The 20,602-nt window shown below is 43.7% G+C and overlaps 1 long non-coding RNA gene and 1 other non-coding gene across 2 annotated transcripts; both read right to left on the bottom strand.

Moving 5' to 3' along the window:
- Window positions 1-390: 390 nt before the first annotated feature.
- Window positions 391-19,209, bottom strand: LOC132829692 (uncharacterized). The gene is made up of 4 exons (XR_009646266.1): window positions 18,987-19,209; window positions 12,180-12,371; window positions 4,376-4,475; window positions 391-1,358 (listed from the first exon to the last, which is right to left on the bottom strand). It is a non-coding gene; the product is annotated as an uncharacterized LOC132829692 (long non-coding RNA).
- On the bottom strand, window positions 11,944-12,079 carry LOC132821116 (small nucleolar RNA SNORA5). Its single transcript, XR_009645297.1, has one exon. It is a non-coding gene; the product is annotated as a small nucleolar RNA SNORA5 (small nucleolar RNA).
- Window positions 19,210-20,602: the final 1,393 nt, after the last annotated feature.

Genomic DNA, 20,602 nt, shown 5'->3' with positions numbered 1-20,602 from the left:
AATGCTGTCAGGAGAAAGCGAGGACTGTAGATGCTGGAGATCACAGTCAAGTGTGGTGGAAAAGCACAGCAGGGGCATAAGCCCTCCATCAGATCAATTCTCCTGCTTCTTGGATGCTACCTGACCAGCTGTGCTTCTCCAGCACCACAATCGACAGTAATTGCTGTCAGAGAGGAAAAACATCTCGACAACAATGCTCACACCATTTGAACAAATGGAGAAAAATTGTGAAAAAAAATTTTAATTTGTAGAAGGTATTCAAAAGGGATAAATGCCATAGTTGTACTGCATTATAGTGCTCAAGATTAACACAAGTTTTCAAAGAACTTTATTTTGTAACTAATGACATACAAATAATTGATAAGAATATTGATTCAACAAATAGGAACATGATTTGCAAAGGAACACAGCAGATCTGCTGACAGGAACTCAGTGTCAAGTCCACTGACCTAGTGTTAGAACACAAACATCAATTATTTTTCTCTCCGCAGATGCTGTTGGACCAGTTTGTTTCTCCACATTCTGTTTCAGATTTCCAAGTTTCCATAGTTGTGTATTTATTTAGGAAGGAGAAAGTGAGGGCTAGAGATCAAAGCTTAAAAATGTGTTGCTGGAAAAGCGAAGCAGGTCAGGCAACATAAAAGGAACAGGAGAATCGATGTTTCAGGCATAAGCCCTTCAGGAAGGTTATGCCCGAAACGTCGATTCTCCTGTTCCTTTGATGCTGCCTGACCTGCTGTGCATTTCCAGCAACACATTTTTAAGCTATTTATTTAGGAACATGAATGATAGTGTTACATGCATAAATTAAAAATACACAATAGCCAACTTTTAACAGTTTTATTAATTCATTCACTGGTTTTGATTTTTCTGTTAAGATGAATTTTTAAACCATATATGTTGTTTTATATTAACTAGATCTAATACCTTTTTATCTTAAAATTCTGCACTTGGTGCAGAATGCTAAAATAGAAAAAGCATGTACAACATGAAATAATGATTTTACACAGTTTTCCAAGGCTCTTGCATGCACTTGTGGGTCTCTGATGAAGGATGTATGCCCAAAACATAGATTCTCCTGCTCCTTGGATGTTGCCTAACCTGCTGTGCTTTTCCAGCACCACACTCTCGACTTGTGGGTTTCTGCAATGATCTGGCCAGACTGTGGCCGTTGCAATGGAGTCTCTAGGTAGAGTCTGATGAAGAATCATCTAGACTCAAAGCATTAGCTTGCTCTCTCTCCACAGTTGCTGTCTGACCCACTGTGATCTCCAGCATTTGTTGTTTTCAGTAGGGTCTACCAATGTTCAGACATGCTAAGGAAAAGCCTGGCCAATAGTGTTAAGACTTCAAGTCAGCTGCAAAGATAGTTAGAAGTAACAAAAATAAAATTTCATGATCAGTTTGAAACTGGCAGAATCTCTCAATTCATAACATTTATTTTTTGAGGCATTTTTTGCAGAAATATTTCCATCTCCCCACTTTTCTCCTCACTGATTAATGCTAGCATACAAGCATATAAATTAGGAACACAAGTAGCTTACTCCATCATTCAATAAGATGATATTCTCCTGATTTTTTGTTGTTAAACATGAGTACGAAGAAGATTATCTACCTCCATCTTAAAAAATACTCAATGACCACCCCCACCCAACTTCAGAAGCAGAAAGCTACAGTCTCAACCCTCAGTAAAAACAAAATCTGTCCTAAAAGATATTGATTGAAGGAATAAATATTGAATAAGGCACTGGGCATAACTCCTCTTAATCATCTTTGAAACAGTGCCATGGATTTTTTAAAAGATATATTCAGAAAATATAGCAATTTGGGCCTCTGCTTAATGTTTAATCTGACAAATGGTACCTCCACTAGTTCGGTATCCCCTGAGTGCTGCACTGAAATGTCAGTCTTGGTTTCTTTGTTAAAATAGCAGGTGGAAAAAAAACAGAACAAGTCCATTTAACAATTACCAGTGCAGAAAATTGCTCAGAGAGGAGTTGTGCACAAAAAGCAAGATGCACTGCAGAAACTGACCAAAGTTCTTTAGCATCTTTCAAACCACAATTACATCAATCTAGAAAAGAGAGAAGCAACAAATACATGGGCTTACGACTATCTACAAGTTCCCCTCCAAGCCACTCACTATGCTGATGTCAAAATATATCTTGTTCCTTCGATATCACTGGATCAAACTCACAGAACTTCCTCATGGAATTGTGGGTCTACCTATACAAAATGGGACTGCAGTGGTTCAGAGAAAATAGCACATCATCTTCTCAAAGGCAACCAGGAATTGGCAATAAATACTGCCAGTAAAAAGTGAGGTCTGCAGATGCTGGAGATCAGAGCTGAAAATGTGTTGCTGGTTAAAGCACAGCAGGTTAGGCAGCATCCAAGGAACAGGAAATTTGACATTTCGGGCCAGAGGCCTTCATCAGGAATGAGGAGAGTGTGCCAGGCAGGCTAAGATAAGAGGTAGGGAGGAGGGACTTGGGGGAGGGGCAATGGAGATGTGATAGGTGGAAGGAGGTCAAGGTGAGGGTGATAGGCCGGAGTGGGGTGGGGGCGGAGAGGTCAGGAAGAGGATTGCAGGTTAGGAGGGCGGTGCTGAGTTCGACGGAATCGACTGAGACAAGGTGGGGGGGAGGGGAAATGAGGAAACTGGAGAAATCTGAGTTCATCCCTTGTGGTTGGAGGGTTCCCAGGCGGAAGATGAGGCGCTCTTCCTCCAACTGTTGTGTTGTTATGTTCTGGCGATGGAGGAGTCCAAGGATCTGCATGTCCTCGGTGGAGTGGGAGGGAGAGTTAAAGTGTTGAGCCATGGGGTGGTTGGGTTGGTTGGTCCGGGCGTCCCAGAGGTGTTCCCTGAAGCGTTCCGCAAGTAGGCAGCCCGTCTCCCCAATATAGAGGAGGCCACATCGGGTGCAATAGATGATGTGTGTGGAAGTGCAGGTGAATTTGTGGCGGATATGGAAGGATCCCTTGGGGCCTTGGAGGGAAGTAAGGGAGGAGGTGTGGGCGCAAGTTTTGCATTTCTTGCGGTTGCAGGGGAAGATGCCGGGAGTGGAGGTTGGGTTGGTGGTGGGTGTGGACCTGACGAGGGAGTCACGAAGGGAGTGGTCTTTGCGGAACGCTGATAGTGGGGGGGGGGGAATATATCCCTGGTGGTGGGGTCCGTTTGGAGGTGGCGGAAATGACGGCGGATGATACCCTCGTCAGGTCCACACCCCCCACCAACCCAACCTCCACTCCCGGCACCTTCCCCAGCAACCGCAGGAAATGCAAAACTTGCACCCACACCTCCTCCCTTACTTCTCTCCAAGGCCCCAAGGGATCCTTCCATATCCGCCACAAATTCACCTGCACTTCCACACACATCATCTATTGCATCCGCTGCACCCGATGTGGCCTCCTCTATATTGGGGAGACAGGCCGCCTACTTGCGGAACACTTCAGAGAACACCTCTGGGACGCCCGGACCAACCAACCCAACCACCCCGTGGCTCAACACTTCAACTCCCCCTCCCACTCCACCGAGGACATGCAGATCCTTGGACTCCTCCATCGCCAGAACATAACAACACGACGGTTGGAGGAGGAGCGCCTCATCTTCCGCCTGGGAACCCTCCAACCACAAGGGATGAACTCAGATTTCTCCAGTTTCCTCATTTCCCCTCCCCCCACCTTGTCTCAGTCGATTCCCTTGAACTTAGCACCGCCCTCCTAACCTGCAATCTTCTTCCTGACCTCTCCGCCCCCACCCCACTCCGGCCTATCACCCTCACCTTGACCTCCTTCCACCTATCACATCTCCATTGCCCCTCCCCCAAGTCCCTCCTCCCTACCTTTTATCTTAGCCTGCCTGGCACACTCTCCTCATTCCTGATGAAGGGCTATGGCCCGAAACGTCGAATTTCCTGTTCCTTGGATGCTGCCTAACCTGCTGTGCTTTAACCAGCAATAAATACTGCCAAGCCAGCAATGGCCAAATCCAATGAAAATAAATGAAAAACTTCAACTGATTTTGGTTTACTAGATTAGATCATGTCTGCTCTGTCAGCTATGGTTCAGTTCAGATGAGATGTGAAACTGAAGCCATGTATGTAATCTCAGGTGGATTTTAAAAAAAATGCCATGGCATTATTGCAAAAAACAGGTGTCCTGGCCATTTATGTCCCATTCATCATCATAACAGTTTATATGGCCATTATCACATGAGTTTTCCATATGTAAACCAGCTACTGCATTTTCTACATAGCATCGTTAATATTCTAAGATATTTAAACAATTGTGAAACGTTTTTAGCAGCCCTGTGTTTGTGAAAGCCAAAATACACAGGGTTTTTATGAACCTCACTGTACCTCTATTTACTTACCTTTGCTCCAAACCCTGTGATGTTTTGTTATGAAGCAAGGGTATCAACCGTAGCCATGAAACATGCACTTGGTTCAGCATCTGCAGTCTTTTTGGCACTGCTGGAAAGGAGGAAAAGGGTTTCAGATTTTCACAACACTTGCTGCTGATTTCATTTCTCCATCGCTTATCTCCTATTTTGAATGTCAATCGCATGAAGTGATAGCTCCGAAAGATGGCCAGTATCATGCTCCAAGCTCTTTTTAATGGACTCACTGCTGGTTCAAGACAATCATTACTTAATTTCCCCACATAATAATTCAACCACGGTAATGATAATATTGTTCTGACCAGTAAAGGCCATGAAAACTTGAGACTATATCATTGTGATCTTTAATAGACAATCAATACTTTGGGTGCCAATGCAGCTAAAATGTTAAAGTTCACAATCAATTGCAATGCTACAAGATCCTTCCCAGAAAATATGTTGCATACACCTTTCTATCTAACTAGTACAAGAGTCACAGCAACAAAGAGAGATTGTCCTTAACATCAAAGCAGTATTTCACTGCACGTGGTATAAAGAAGCCATGCTGCAAATGTGTTGCTGGTTAAAGCACAGCAGGTTAGGCAGCATCTCAGGAATAGAGAATTCGACGTTTCGAGCATAAGCCCTTCATCAGGAATTTCCTGAGATGCTGCCTAATCTGCTGTGCTTTAACCAGCAACACATTTGCAGCTGTGATCTCCAGCATCTGCAGATCTCATTTTTTACATAAAGAAGCCATGGCAAAACTGGAATCATCTGGGATTGGGCATAGTTCTCCAATATATGGAGTCACAAATGAAAATGGTTGTCGTTGGAGGTCAGTTCCAGAACTTCATCGCATCACGTGTGTCCAAGGCCCAAACATCTTCAGTTGCTTCATCAATGACCTTCCCACTATTGTATGGTCAGAAGTGGGTATGTACACTGATGATTGCTCAATATTCGGCACCATTTGCCACTCCTTTGATACTGAAACAGTCCACGTTCATACACAGCAAGATGTGGACAAGTTAGGCTAATAAGGGGCAGGTAGTGTTCACGCCACGTGACAGGCAATGACCATCATCAACAAAAGAATCTAGCACCTCTTCATATTCAAAAGACAGTATTATTATTGACCAAAAATTGAACTGAATTTGACCAGTCATAAAGAACAAAAAGTTACAGCACAGGAACAGGCCCTTTGGCCCACCAGGCTTGTGCCTCTTCAGATCCTTTGTCTGGGATATGGGCTGGGTGCTGGCGGGTAGGACTAGATTGGGATATCTGGTATGCATGGAAGGGTTGGACCAAAGAGTCTGTTTCTGTGCTGTACATCTTGCTTTGCAAGAGTTATAGCTGGGGGCAGGGAAATTATGATGCGGTGAGGCATGACTTAGGATGCGTGGATTGGAAAAATAGGCTTCAAGAGAAGAACACAAATGATATGTAGAGATTGTTCAAGGAACAGCTAATGGGTGTCCTTGATAAGTATGTACCAGTCAGGCAGGGAGTAAAGGGTCTTGTGAGGGAGCCGTGGTTTAATAAGGAATTGGAATCCCTTGTGAAAGGGAAGAGAGCGGCCTATGTAAAGATGAGGCGTGAAGGTTCAGTTGGGGCGATTGAGAGTTATAAGGTAGCCAGGAAGGATCTAAAGAGAGAGCTAAGAGCAGCGAGAAGGGGACATGAAAAGTCCTTAGTTGGTAGAATTATGGAAAACCCAAAGGCTTTCTATAGGTATGTCAGGAATATCAGGATGACTAGGGTAGGTATCGAGTAAAAATTGAGGTCTGCAGATGCTGGAGATCACAGCGGAAAATGTGTTGCTGGTCAAAGCACAGCAGGCCAGGCAGCATCTCAGGAATAGGGAATTCGACGTTTGGGCTTATGCTCGAAACGTCGAATTCCCTATTCCTGAGATGCTGCCTGGCCTGCTGTGCTTTGACCAGCAACACATTTTCAGCTAGGGTAGGTATCGGTCCAGTCAAGGATAGTAGTGGGAAGTTGTGCGTAGAAGCGGAGGAGATTGGAGAGACACTAAATCAATACTTTTCGTCAGTATTCACTCAGGAACAGGACACTGTTGCTGATGTGAATATTGAGTCACAAGTGATTAGAATGGATGGCCTTGAGATATGTAGGGAAGAGGTCTGGGGAATACTGGAAAGGATGAAAATAGATAAGTCCCCTGGGACTGATGGCATTTATCCTAGGATCCTCTGGGAAGCTAGGGAGGAGATAGTGGAGCCATTGGCCTTGATTTTTATGTCATTGTTGTCTACGGGAATAGTGCCAGAAGACTGGAGGATAGCGAATGTGGTCTCCTTGTTCAAGAAGGGGAGTAGGGATAGCCCTAGTAACTATAGGCCAGTGAGTCTCACTTCTGTTGTGGGCAAAGTCTTAGAGAGAATTGTATGGGATAGGATTTATGAACATCTGGATAGGAATAATGTGATCAAGGATAGTCAGCATGGTTTTGTGAAGGGCAGGTCGTGCCTCACAAACCTTATTGCATTCTTTGAGAAGGTGACCAAGGAAGTGGACGAGGGTAAAGCAGTAGATGTGGTGTATATGGATTTTAGCAAGGCGTTCGACAAGGTACCCCATGGCAGGCTAATGCAAAAACTACGGAGGTATGGCATTGAGGGTGCATTAGAGGTTTGGATTAGGAATTGGTTGGCTGGAAGGAGACAGAGGGTAGTAGTTAATGGTATAGGTTCATCTTGGAGTGCAGTTACTAGCGGTGTTCCACAAGGATCTGTTTTAGGACCATTGCTGTTTGTCATTTTTATAAATGACCTAGAGGAGGAGCTTGAAGTCTGGGTGAGCAAGTTTGCGGATGACACGAAAGTCGGTGGAGTTGTGGACAGCGAAGAAGGATGTGGCAGGTTACAGCGGGATATAGATAAGTTGCAGAGCTGGGCAGAAAGGTGGCAAATGGAGTTCAATGTAGCTAAGTGTGAAGTCATTCACTTTGGTAGTAGTGACAAGAAGATGGATTACTCGGTTAATGGTAGGCTACTTAGTAGTGTGGATGAGCAGAGGGATCTTGGTATCCATGTACACAGATCTCTGAAAGTTGCCACCCAGGTAAATAGTGCTGTGAAGAAGGCATATGGTGTACTGGGCTTTATTGGTAGAGGAATTGAGTTCCGGAGTCCTGAGGTCATGTTGCAGTTGTATAAGACTCTGGTGCGGCCTCATCTGGAGTATTGTGTGCAGTTTTGGTCATCATACTATAGGAAGGATGTGGAGGCATTGGAACGAGTGCAGAGGAGGTTTACCAGGATGTTGGCTCGCGTGGCAGGAAGATCGTATGAGGAAAGGCTGAGGCACTTGGGGCTGTTCTCATTGAAGAAAAGAAGGTTTAGGGGAGATTTGATAGAGGTGTACAAGATGATTAGGGGTTTAGATAGGGTTGACAGTGAGAACCTTTTTCCACTAATGGAGTCAGCTGTTAATAGGGGACATAGCTTTAAATTAAGGGGTGGTAGGTATAGGACAGATGTTAGGGGTAGATTCTTTACTCAGCGGGTTGAGAGTTCATGGAATGCCCTGCCAGTAGCAGTGGTGGACTCTCCCTCTTTATGGTCATTTAAGTAGGCATTGGATAAGCATATGGAGGTTATTGGGCTAGTGTAGGTTAGGTAGGCTTCGGTCGGCGCAACATCGAGGGCTGAAGGGCCTGTACTGCGCTGTATTTTTCTATCTCTATGACTCTGCTCCTTGCCCATTCATGTATCTGTTAAGATACAGCTTAAACGACGCTATCTTGCCTGCTTCTACCACCTCCGCTGACAACGCATTCCAGGCACCCACCACCCTCTGCGTAAAGAACTTCCCATGCATATCTCCCTTAAACTTTCCCCTCTCACCTTGAACCCGTGACCCCATGTAACTGAGTCCCCCATTCTGGGAAAAAGCTTCTTGCTATCCACCCTGTCTATAGTTCTCATGATTTTGTAGACCTCAACCAGGTCCCCCCATCAACCTCTGTCTTTCTAATGAAAATAATCCAAACCTACTCAACCTCTCTTCATAGCTAGTGTCCTCCATACTAGGCAACATCCTGGTGAACCTCCTCTGCACTCTCTCCAAAACACCCACATCCTTACAGTAATGTGGTGACCAGAACTGAATGCAGTATTCCACACATGGCAGAAGCAAAGTCCTAAAAAACTGTAACATGACCCGCCAACTCGAACTCAATACCCCGTCCGATGAAGAAAAGCATGCAGTCTGCCTTCTTGACCACTCTATCGACCTGCCACTTTCAGGGTACAATGGACCTGAACACTCAGATCAATGTTCCCCAGGGCTTTTCCATTTACTATATAATTTGCTCTTGAATTAGATCTTCCAAAACGATCACCTCACATTTACCTGGATTGAATTTCATCTGCCATTTCTCTGTCCAACTCTCTAATGTATCTATATTCTGCTGCATTCTCGGACAGTTCCCCTTCACTATCTGCGACTCCATCAACCTTAGTGTCATCTGCAAGCTTGCTAATCAGACCACTTACATCTTCCTCTAGATCATTTATGTATATTACAAACAACAGAAGTTCCCAACACGGATTCCTGTGGAACACCACTAGTCACAGTTCTCCATTTTGAAAAACTCCCTTCCATTACTACTGTCTCCTGTTGCCCAGCCAGTTCTCTCTCCATCTAGCTAGTATATCCTGGATCCCATGCAACTTCATCTTCTCCACCAGTCTACCATGGAGAACCTTATTAAACACCTTACTGAAGCCCACATATATGATGATATCTACAGCCCTTCCCATATCAATCAACTCTGTCACTTTCTCAAAGAATTCTATTAAGTTGATAGGACATGACCTTCCCTGCACAAAACCACGCTGCCCAACTCTGATCAGCCCATTTTCTTCTAATTGTAAATAGATCCTATCACTCAGTATTTACTCCAGCAGCTTCTCTACCACTGACGTCAGGCTCACTGGTCTATCATTATCCTGGATTATCCCTGCTACCCTTCTTAAACAAGTGGACAACATTAGCAATTCTCCAGCCCTCCAGGTCCTCTTTCGTGTTCAAGGATGTTGCAAAAATATCTGCTAATGCCCCAGCTATTTCCTCTCTCGCTTCCCTCAGTAACCTCGGATAAATCACATCTCGACTGGGGATCTGTCCACCTTAATGCCTTTTAAGAATACCCCAAACTTCCTCCCATCTTATGCCGACTTGACTTAAAGTAAACAAACAACCACCCCTAACCCCAACATCTGTTATGTTCCTCTCCTCAGTAAATATTGATGCAAAGTACTCCTTAAGAATCTCACCCATTTTCTGACTCCACGCATAACTTTCCTTCTTTGTCCTTGAACGGACCAATCCTTTCTCTAGTTACCCTTTTGGTCTATCTATATAGATAAAAAGCTTTGGGATTTTCATTAACCCAGTTCGCTAAAGATATTTCATGACCCCTTTTATCCTTCTTAATTCCTCATTTTCGATTTGTTCACTTTCCCTATATTCTTCGAAAGCTTCATTTGTTTTCATTTCCTAGACCTTATGTATGTTTTTTCCTATTTGCTAGTCTCAAGTTCACCTGTCATCCATGGTTCCATAGTCTTGCCATTTCTACCCCTCATTTTCACAGGATATGCCTGACCTGCATTCTAGATTAGTGGTGCTGGAAGAGCACAGCAGTTCAGGCAGCATCCAAGGAGCAGCAAAATCGATGTTTCGGGCAAAAGCCCTTCACCTGCATTCTAATCAACTCAATAGATCATGTAAGTATCATGGCTGCAATTGTAGGTCACAGGCTGGGAATTCTCTGGGAAGTAACTCATTTCCTGGTCCCCAAAGCCTGTACACCATCTGCAAGGTACAAGTCAGAGTGTGACAGAATACTCTTCACTTGGCCAGATTAAGTACAGTTCCAACAACAACCAAGAAACTTAACACCATCCAGGATAAAGCAGTCTACTTGACACCCCTCTGACATACAAAACATTCATTTCCTCTCCTACTGACACACTGTGACATTGTCTACCATAAACAACATATCCTGTGGCGAGGCTCCTTTTGACCTACATCTTCTAACTAGTGACCATTACCTCACAGAAGTACAAGGGCTGCATACACAAGTTCACCTCTTGGAAGGATTTCAGATGCAAGTTAAGAGTCAACCACACTGCTTTGAATCTGGTGTCACATGTAGGCCACAACATGTAAGGACGGATGATTTCATACCTCAAGGACATTATTGGACCAGATGGAATTTTACAATGATGGATGATAGTCATCATAACAGAGATTAGCTTCATATTTCAGAATTTTAATTCACAGATTTTAAATTCCATCAGTTACAATGGTGGGATTTGAATCCATATCACCAGTGAATTTGCTGGGGCTTCTGGTTTGCTAATCAACTGGCATTATGCAACTCTCTCCCCTCAATTACCTTGGAACAACGTTCTTATCCCTTCTCTATGGAGAGGACAAAATCATAGAAACATAAGAGGAGTAGGCCATTTGGTGGCCAATCATATTCAAATTCACAGAAGTCAATCACTGATCCTTTATTGCAAAGCCATATTCCTGCTGTCTCCCATACCCACCCATGACTTTACAGTTTAGAAATCTATTCTATACATTCACCACCTCAAGCAAAACAATTTCTCCTCTCAATACTAAACCGTCTACCTTGTATCCTGAGATCATGATCCCGTATTTGAGAACCCACAGATACAGGAAACATCATCTCTGCATCCTATGTTCCTAGCCCTGGCAGAGTTTTATGTTTATAGAACATAGAAAAATACAGCGTAGTACAGGCCCTTTGGCCCTCGATGTTGCGCCGATCCAAGCCCACCTAACCTACACTAGCCCACTATCCTCCATATGTCTATCCAATGCCCGTTTAAATGCCCATAAAGAGGGAGAGTCCACCACTGCTACTGGCAGGGCATTCCATGAACTCACGATTCGCTGAGTAAAGATCCTGAGTTTCAACAGGATCCCCTTTCATTCTACTAAACGAGTGAATAAAGGCCTAATTGATCAAATTTCTCCATGCCATCTCAGCAATTAGTCTGGTCAAATTTCACAACACTCCCTCTGCTTTTATGTTGCTGGTAAGTTACCTCTTACTCTATTTTTCGCCTCTTAATCTCTTGGTCTTCAGGTGCTGAATTCTAAACTCCCAATCTGCTCCCAATTCTCAGGCTTGCTCATCTTGCCGGCAACTTTATAGGACTTCTCTCTGGATCTAACACCATCCTTAACTTATTTTGTCAGACATGGTTGGACCACTTTTCCTGTTGTGAGTGAACACCAAAAACAAATGTATAACTGTTGCAGTGCCTACATTCCTTAAATATTAGCCATTGGTTATCCATCATGACTTTCAATGTAGTTACCCAATCTATCATAGCCAACCCACTATTCATACCTCGGCTGTTTCCCTTGTTAGGTTTAGGGTCAGAGTTGCCATTTTATAATTTCACTTTCCATCCTAATGAAGAATCTCATCAAGAAGGCTGACAGCCTAGATCCAGATTTAGCAAAATTATTTGAAAAATCTACTATTTTGTACGTAGCATATTATTATCCTCCATGTTCACAAGTCAGAGCACAGAGGCCCATGAGCTACATGTTTAGTATTAGCAGCCATTTCAGAGTGTAGACTATAATAAAGAATACACGCAAGTATACATGACTGCATGGTCAAAATTTCAATCCACCAATTACCCCACTTTGATCTTTTTCAATATTAATTTAATTGATATTTCCCATGACAAAACCTTGTACTGTCAGAACTTACTTCTTTGAACACCCACTGGACACTTGAAAAAATAGTTCTTCAATCAGATATTGAACTCCCTTGGTAACTTCAACTAAGATAGCCTTTGACATCCCTTTAGAGCCAAGACGAGGAGGAATTTCTTCAGCCAGAAGTTAGTGAATCTGTGGAAGTCATTACCGCAGAAGACTGTCGAGGTCAAGTCATTAGTGTCTGCAAGACAGAGATAGATAGGTTCTTGATTAGCAAGGGGATCAAGGCTTACAGGGAGAAAACAGGAAAATATCAGCCATGATTGAATTATGGAGCAGGCTCAATGGGCCGAATGGCTAAATTTTGCTCCTATGTCTTATGGTCTTATATCGTGAGCCCTAAACACCAGATCTTACACACCTTAGAAATGATCTACTCTATTTCTCAGCACCTACTTGGTGACCAGATGCATCCCCTTTGCCCTTCTGCAGGGGAAGGGACGATCCTTCATATTCAATCAACTGTACTCAACGGATAATTGCATAGACAGAGCTAGCTTGCCTTTTCAATTACTATTTCAAATTATGTCACAACTTGGTCATATTTCTGTTGAAAAAAAAATTTAAAAGTCAGAATACAAAATAAATAATCCCTATTTATCAGTTAACATTTATAATCACAGATTCCCTAAAGTATGAAAAGAGACAATTTGGCCCATCAAGTCTGCACTAACACTCCAAAGAGCATCTAGACCCATCCCCCTACTCTATCCCCCTAACTCCACATTTACCATAGCATATCTACCTTGCCAGCACATTCCTAGACACTATAGATAATTTATCATGGTCAATCAATTTAACCTGCTCATATTTTGACTGTGAAAAGAAATCGAGGCACTAGGAGGAAACCCAGGCAGACTTGGGGACAACATGAAAACTCCACACAGGCCCTCACCCGAGGGTGAAATCAAACCCAGTTCCTTGGCACTTTAAAGCAGCAATGTTCACCACTGAGCCACCGTGCCACCCAAGCTCATAGAACTATTAAAAAAACTGTAACTTTTCTCTTTAACAGTCCATCCAGTATTGTTAACAAGTCTGGAACACAATGAGAAGGCAACAGGTAAAATACACCCTCACCCACACACTCCAGCATACAATGAGACTGAAGCCTTTTACCCACGTTTTTCCCTCATCCAAAAGGTAAGTATGCGATCACACACTTACCTCTGATCCTGAACAAATTATTAGATTAATAAGCACAGGGTTGAGATGATTGCCAACTTGTGAAGACACTGAAAAGTATGGTGGCAAGTGAAAGTGCTCAAGATGAAATATTGAGAGACAGCAGCAAAGTAGTCAGAACAGAGCATGAACATGAAGGCAAACAATGTCAGAGGCCAACAGATAACAGAGAAGGCAACGTCTAACAGGAAGGAATTGCAGCATACAGCCTACCTGAGAAAAGCTGGAGATGCCAAAGATTGAGACACAGTGACACTGAAGGTATCAGCGTAACAGAGCAGATGTAAGCAGGAGTACCAGCAGCAGTCAGTCAAGCAACCCAAGAATATCAGACTCGGAGCAAGAGCTAGATGTGGAACAGAAACTATTCAAAACAGATGTCACTGATTCTCAGCTGTTCTCTGGGCAATTAAGAGTCTGAATCGGACAGCACGGAGCACGGAAACAGGCTCTTTGGCCCAAATCATTCATGCCAACCAGATTTTCCAAACTTGACTAGTTCCATCTGCCTGCATTTGGCTCACATTCCTACGAACCTTTGCTATCCATGTACCTGTCTAAATGTCATTTAAATGTTGTAACTGTACCTGTGTCCAGCAATTTCTCTGGCACGGAGAGGTTCAGGGTGGGAGTTTCAGAGCCCAGAGCCCCAGGCACCTGAACACACTGCCTCCAATGGTAGAGGACTGGGATTTGGGGGGGGGGGGGGGGGGGGGAAATGATCAAAGTTATGCATGGAGTCCGAGGAGATAGGAGAGGCGCTAAATAAATATTTTTCATCAGTATTCACACAGGAAAAAGACAATATTGTCGCAGAGAATACTGCTATACTAATCCATTAGATTAGATGGGATTGAGGTTCATAAGGAGATGGTGTTGGCAATTCTGAAAAGTGTGAAAATAGTTAAATTCCCTGGGCCAGATGAGATTTATCCTAGGATTCTCTGGGAAGCGAAGAAGGAAATTGCAGAGTCTTTGGCTTTGATCTTTATGTCGTCATTGTCGACAGGAATAGTGCCAGAAGACAGAAGGATAGCAAATGTTGTCCCCCTGTTCACAAACGGAAGTAGAGACAACCTTGGTAATTATAGACTGATGAGCCTTACTTCAGTTGTGAGTAATGTGTTGGAAAAGAATATAAAAGATAGAATTTATAATCATCTAGAAATAATTTGATTAGGGATAGGCACACGGTTTTGTGAAAGGGTAGATCATGCCTCACAAACCTTAATGAGAAGGTGACAAAACAGGTGGATGACAGTAAAGCAGTTGTTGTGGTGTATATGGATTTCAATGAAGCGTTTGATACGGTTCCCCACACTACTGCAGAAAATATGGAGACATGGGACTGAGGGTGATTTAGCAGTTTGGATCAGAGATTTGCTAGCTCCAAGAAGACAGAGGGTGGTGGTCGATGGAAATGTTCATCCAGGAGTTGTTACTAGTGGTGTACTGCAAGTATTTGTTTTCGGGCCACTGCTGTTTGTCATTTTCATAAATGACCTGGGGGAGGGCACAGAAGGATGGGTTAGTAAATTTGCAGATGACACTAAGATCGGTGGAGTTGTGGACAGTGCGGAAGGATGTTGCAGGTTACAGAGACACACATAAGACACAGAACTGACAAATGGAGTTTAATGCAGAAAAGTGCGAGATGATTCACTTTGGAAGGAGTAACAGGAATACAGAGTACTAATGGTAAGATTCTTGGCTGTGTGGATGAGCAGTGAGGTCTCTGTGTCCATGTGCACAAATCCCAGAAAATTGCCATCCAGGTTGATAGGGTTGTTGAGAAGGCATACAGTGTGTTAGCTTTTATTGGTAGAGGGATTGAATTTCAAAGCCATGAGGACATGTTGCAGCTGTACAAAATTCTGGTGCAGTCGAACTTGGAGTATTGCATACAGCTCTGGTCGCCGCATTAAAGGAAGGATCTGGAAGCATTGGAAAGGGTTCAGAGGCAATTTACCAGGATATTACCTGGTATGGAGGGAAGGTCTTATGAGGAAAGGCTGTTTTCATTAGAGAGAAGGTGGTTGAGAGGTGACTTTAATAGAGACAAGATGATCAGAGGATTAGAGTGAACAGCGAGCGCCTTTTTCCTTGGATGATGATGGCTAGCATGACGGGATATAGCTTTAAACTGAGGGGTGACAGATATAGGACAGATAAGACTATAAGACAAAGGAGTGGAAGGAAGGCCCATCGAGTGCACTCCGCCATTTAATCATGGCTGATGGGTGTTTCACTTACCCACACACTGCCCATAGCCCTTGATTCTTTGCGAGATCAAGAATTTATCCATCTCTGCCTTGAAGACACCCAACGTCCCGGCCACCACTGTGCTCCGTGGCAATGAAATCCACAGGCCCACCACTCTCTGGCTGAAGAAATGTCGTCTCATTTACATTCTAAATTAATCCCCTCTAGACTATGCTCACAGGTCCTAGTCTCCCTGTCTAACGGGAACAACTTCAGTGTCCACTCTTTCTAAGCCATGCATTATCTTGTAAGTTTCTATTAGACCTCCCCTCAAACTTCTAAACTCTAATGAATACAATCCCAGGATCCTCAGCTGATCATATGTTAGGCTTACCATTCCAGGGATCATCCGTGTGAATCTCCGCTGGACAGTGCCAATATGTCCTTCCTGAGGTGTGGGGCCCAAAGCTGGACAAAGTATTCTAAACGGATCCTAAATAGAGCTTTATAAAGTCTCAGAAGCACAGTGCTCCTTTTATATTCCAATCCCCTTGAGGAAAATGATAACATTACATTTGTTTTCTTAACCACGGACTCAACCTGCAAATCAACCTTTAGAGAATCCTGGACAGCACTCCCAGATCCCTTTGTACTTTGGCATTATGAATTTTCTCAAAGATAGTCCATGCCTGTATTCTTTTTCCAAAGTGCAAGACCTCGCACTTGCTCACTTTGAATTTCAACAGCCATTTCCTGGACCACTCTCCTAAAATGCCTAAATCTTTCTGCAGCTTCCCCACCTCCTCAGTACTATCTGCCTGTCCGCCTAACTTTGGATCATGGGCAAACTTTGCCAGAATGCCCCCAGTCCCTTCATCGAGATCATTAACATATAAAGTGAACAGCTGCGGTCCGAACACTGAACCTGTGGGACACCCCTTGTCACCAGGTGCCATTCCGAAAAAGAACCTTTTACCCCAACTCTCTGCCTTCTGTCAGCCAATCCCCAAGTTGGGTTCTTTACTCACAGTAGTAGGGGCGTGAACCTGCCAATGTGAAGGGATTGTAAATGGTCAATGGATAAACATATAGATCATAATGGAAGTGTTGGACTTCAGATGTACAGATGTACACCCTTCAGTCCAACCCGCCCATGCGACCAGATATCCTAAACCAATCTAGTCCCACCTGGCAGCACTCGGCACACTCCAAGGTCTCTTTGTTCAGCAACACTCCCAAGGACCTTACCGTTAAGTGCATAAGTCCTGCTAAGGTTTGCTTTCCCAAAATGTAGAACCTCACATTAAACTCCATCTGCCACTTCTCAGCCCATTGGCCCATCTGGTCAAGATCTTGTTGTAATCTGAGGTAACCGTCTTCGCTGTCCACACCTCCAATTTTGGTGTCATCTGCAAACTTACTAACTGTATCTCTTATGCTTGCATCCAAATCATTTATGTAAATGACAAAAAGTAGAGGACCCAGCACCAATCGGTGGCGGCACGGTGGCACAATGGTTAGCACTGCTGTCTCACAGTGCCTGAGACCCGGGTTCAATTCCCGACTCAGGCGACTGACTGTGTGGAGTTTGCATGTTCTCCCCGTGTCTGCGTGGGTTTCCTCTGGGTGCTCCAGTTTCCTCACACAGTCCAAAGATGTGCAGGTCAGGTGAATTGGCCATGCTAAATTGCCCATAGCGTTAGGTAAGGGGTAAATGTAGGGGTTGGGGAATGGGTGGGTTGCGCTTCAGCGGGTCGGTGTGGACTTGTTGGACCGAAGGGCCTGTTTCCACACTAAGTAATCTAATCTAATCTAATCCTTGTGGTACTCCACTGGTCACAGGCCTCCAGACTAAAAAACTACCCTCCACCACCCTTCTTAAACAGTAAACAATGGCAACACGTTAGCCAATCTCCAGTCTTCCGGCACCTCACCTGTGACTATCGATGATACAAATATCTCAGCAAGAGGCCCAGCAATCACATCTCTAGCTTCCCACAGAGTTTTAGGGTACACCTGATCAGGTCCTGGGGATTTATCCACCTTTAACTGTTTCAAGACATCTAGCATTTCCTCCTCCGTTATATGGACATTTTGCAAGATGTCACATCTATTTCCCCACATTCTATATCTTCCATATCCTTTTCCACAGTAAATACTGATGCAAAATACTCATTTTAATATCTCCCCCATTTTCTGCGGCTCCACACAAAGGCTGATCACCTTGCTGATCTTTGAGAGGCCCTATTCTCTCCCTAGTTACCCTTTTGTCCTTAATGTATTTGTAAAAACTCTATGAATAGAGTTCTTGCGTATATTTAAGGCTGAAATTGATTCTTGACCAGGAGGGGAATAAACAGTTACAGGGAAAATACACAAAATGGATGTGAGGAAATGTTGGATCAGCCCATGATCCTATGGAATGATGAAGTAAACTCAAACAGCCTACTCTTGTTCTTATTTGTTATGGGAGGGGGAGAAAGAGGGTGTGACTTAGGATTATAGAATGTTGTTATTTGGGAATATGGATTTGGAAGTGGAGAAAATAAAGACGCTAGTTTTCAGTTCTGCGAATGCGATTGTTCCTTAAACAAAGGCAGAAGTCATTTTGAACAATGATCTCAAGACAGCTTTTCTAGGAAAGCATGTGAGGTAAGTTAAATAACTTCATCAATTACCTGGGGAGTTCAGGTTAACTGTTTACAAAGTTGAGCTTTACCAAAGAAATACACGGTTGAGTTCAGAAAAAATACGTCATGGTAACTGATTTACAGTAGTTTAGTCTGTACAAGTCTCCAGGCTGTGAAAATTAGAAACATCCAGGACATCAGAGCTGAAAAGAAAGCTTAAGCAACATCAGCTTAAGGATAAAGTCTGGAAAGCGTCAATGGATGGAGAAATTAAACAGTGATAATTCGCAAGACTGAATAATTATTAACGATCTCGCGGGGGAAAGTTTGTATATTTCGATTTTTACACTAAGATCTTTCAACATAATCTCCTCTTAACTGATATCTATTTTTGTGTGACACACTTGTTTTTTTTGTCGGGGAGAGGGATGATCAACGATGATTCCCTACAGTGTGGAAACAGGCCCTTCGGCCCAACCAGTCCACACCGACCCTCCGAAGAGTAACCCATTTCCCTCTGACTAATGAGAGTTGAGATTAGGAGATTGACAGCGTTACCCTGAAATTTGAACCAAACGTTAACACAGATGGGAACAAAACTTGCGCCTAAACTGAAGGGGAAGCCGACGATCGTTCTCAACTCTCGGTCTGTTCGAAACTCCAAGCTGTTTGTAGACTGGCTTTCTAAGAAAATTCCGTTAGAAATAACTCGCACCACAGTAGCTGATGGTTTTGGAACCCCCTTCCAACACTACCACACACGCGGGGAAAAAAGGTACCTGGAATAAAGTTTCGCGAATTCCATCGGATGTACCTGGAATAAAGTTGAAATACTGATACGTAACGGTAGCTGGAACACTGCATTCTCATTTGCCGGTGATAGCGATAGATAACGTCCCAACATGTTTGCAGATGCAGGCAGATTGTAGCTAGCAGACTCACAACAAAGTCAGCAACCAATATGGGGCAGGGAAGAGAGAGAGAGAGAAAGACGAACACACATGCGCATGTCAACGACCCAGCCCCGCCCCTCCCCTCCCCTCCCCTCCCCTCCCCGTAATCGTGCGCCTCAACGTGCCGTCCCCTCCCTTCCCTGTGGACGCGCGCGTCAACGGCCCGGCCCCGCCTCCCCCTGCATTCGCACACCTCTACGGCCCGGCCCCGCCTCCCCCTGTATTCGCACACCTCTACGGCCCGGCCCCGCCTCCCCCTGTATTCGCACACCTCTACGGCCCGGCCCCGCCTCCCCCTGCATTCGCACACCTCTACGGCCCGGCCCGACCCCGCCTCCCCCTGTATTCGCACACCTCTACGGCCCGACCCTACCCCTTGTTGGTTTAAAAATTCTCAAACCCCACGTAAGTTGCAAAAAAAGCACACTTTATTGTAATTAAGACAGCAAGAGATCAAAAGTCAATAATTCAGAGTATCAATCATAGATATTCCTGAATATGCAAATAATAGATTTCTAATTCTTGGTAAAGAGGCAGCAGAATGTATACCCTTAATGTGCGTGATTATCTTGTTTTTCTCCAATTCTCACCTGATAATGTTTCTTGTTTTAATTAGCTTCCCATTAGATAATACATTTAGTATTATTAAACAAAGCTATTAATGTGTTATTTACATCAATACAGATAATATCTAGGGTTACAAACAATATTTTAGTCATTATATTATAGCAACTGTCTGGGAAAGAGACAGATGCTAGGTTATGCCAAGATTTGTGCATTCCTTAATCCATTCTCATAGTCACTGAGCTTAGCCATTTTAAAGGTCAAATTATTATGACAAAAAGGAGACATGCAAAATATTGGATTTTAGCTATTATTTCCCCAATACTTTAACATTCCCTCCTTTTGATCATTAAATGATCAACCAGGCCATTCCTAAAGTTTATGACAAAAACAACCAGCTATCCAGTGGCCATAAGCATTTGAATGCAAGAACGCAGACAATTATAGTAAGTAATATAGTCCCAAAATGAAAAAAAAATGCCATCAATATTCTCAAAGAGACCCTTAAAGGGCCACCATCCAGTGAAACTATTGATCTCACTATATTCCATTTCACTAAGTCTTTGGACCTCCTGAGTATTGTGCCTGGAGAGATTAGTGATATTGGAGGATCTGTTAGGAATATAGGTACATTATTCCTTTTCTACAATGGCACAAGGGCCACCCTCCTTAGCTAGTAGAAAGTCCAAGGCCAATTGATTCTGAAGGGCTACTGTCCTGATCGCGACCATTACTGCATTGATATGAATCAGGGCATTTGCAGTATTATTGGCAACAATTTCCAGTATTTTCCTTAACCTACATGATTCGGTACCCTGTAAATAGAATGCAATAGGAGGGGAAGCTATCCCAGTAAATGTAAGAAGAGCAGGGAGGTA

The sequence above is a fragment of the Hemiscyllium ocellatum genome, chromosome 1 (assembly GCF_020745735.1).
Source record: "Hemiscyllium ocellatum isolate sHemOce1 chromosome 1, sHemOce1.pat.X.cur, whole genome shotgun sequence".
In the NCBI taxonomy this organism is placed as follows: Eukaryota; Metazoa; Chordata; class Chondrichthyes; order Orectolobiformes; family Hemiscylliidae; genus Hemiscyllium; species Hemiscyllium ocellatum.
Note: the sequence above shows the minus strand (reverse complement) of the source record. Positions and strands in the feature narration are given on the sequence as shown.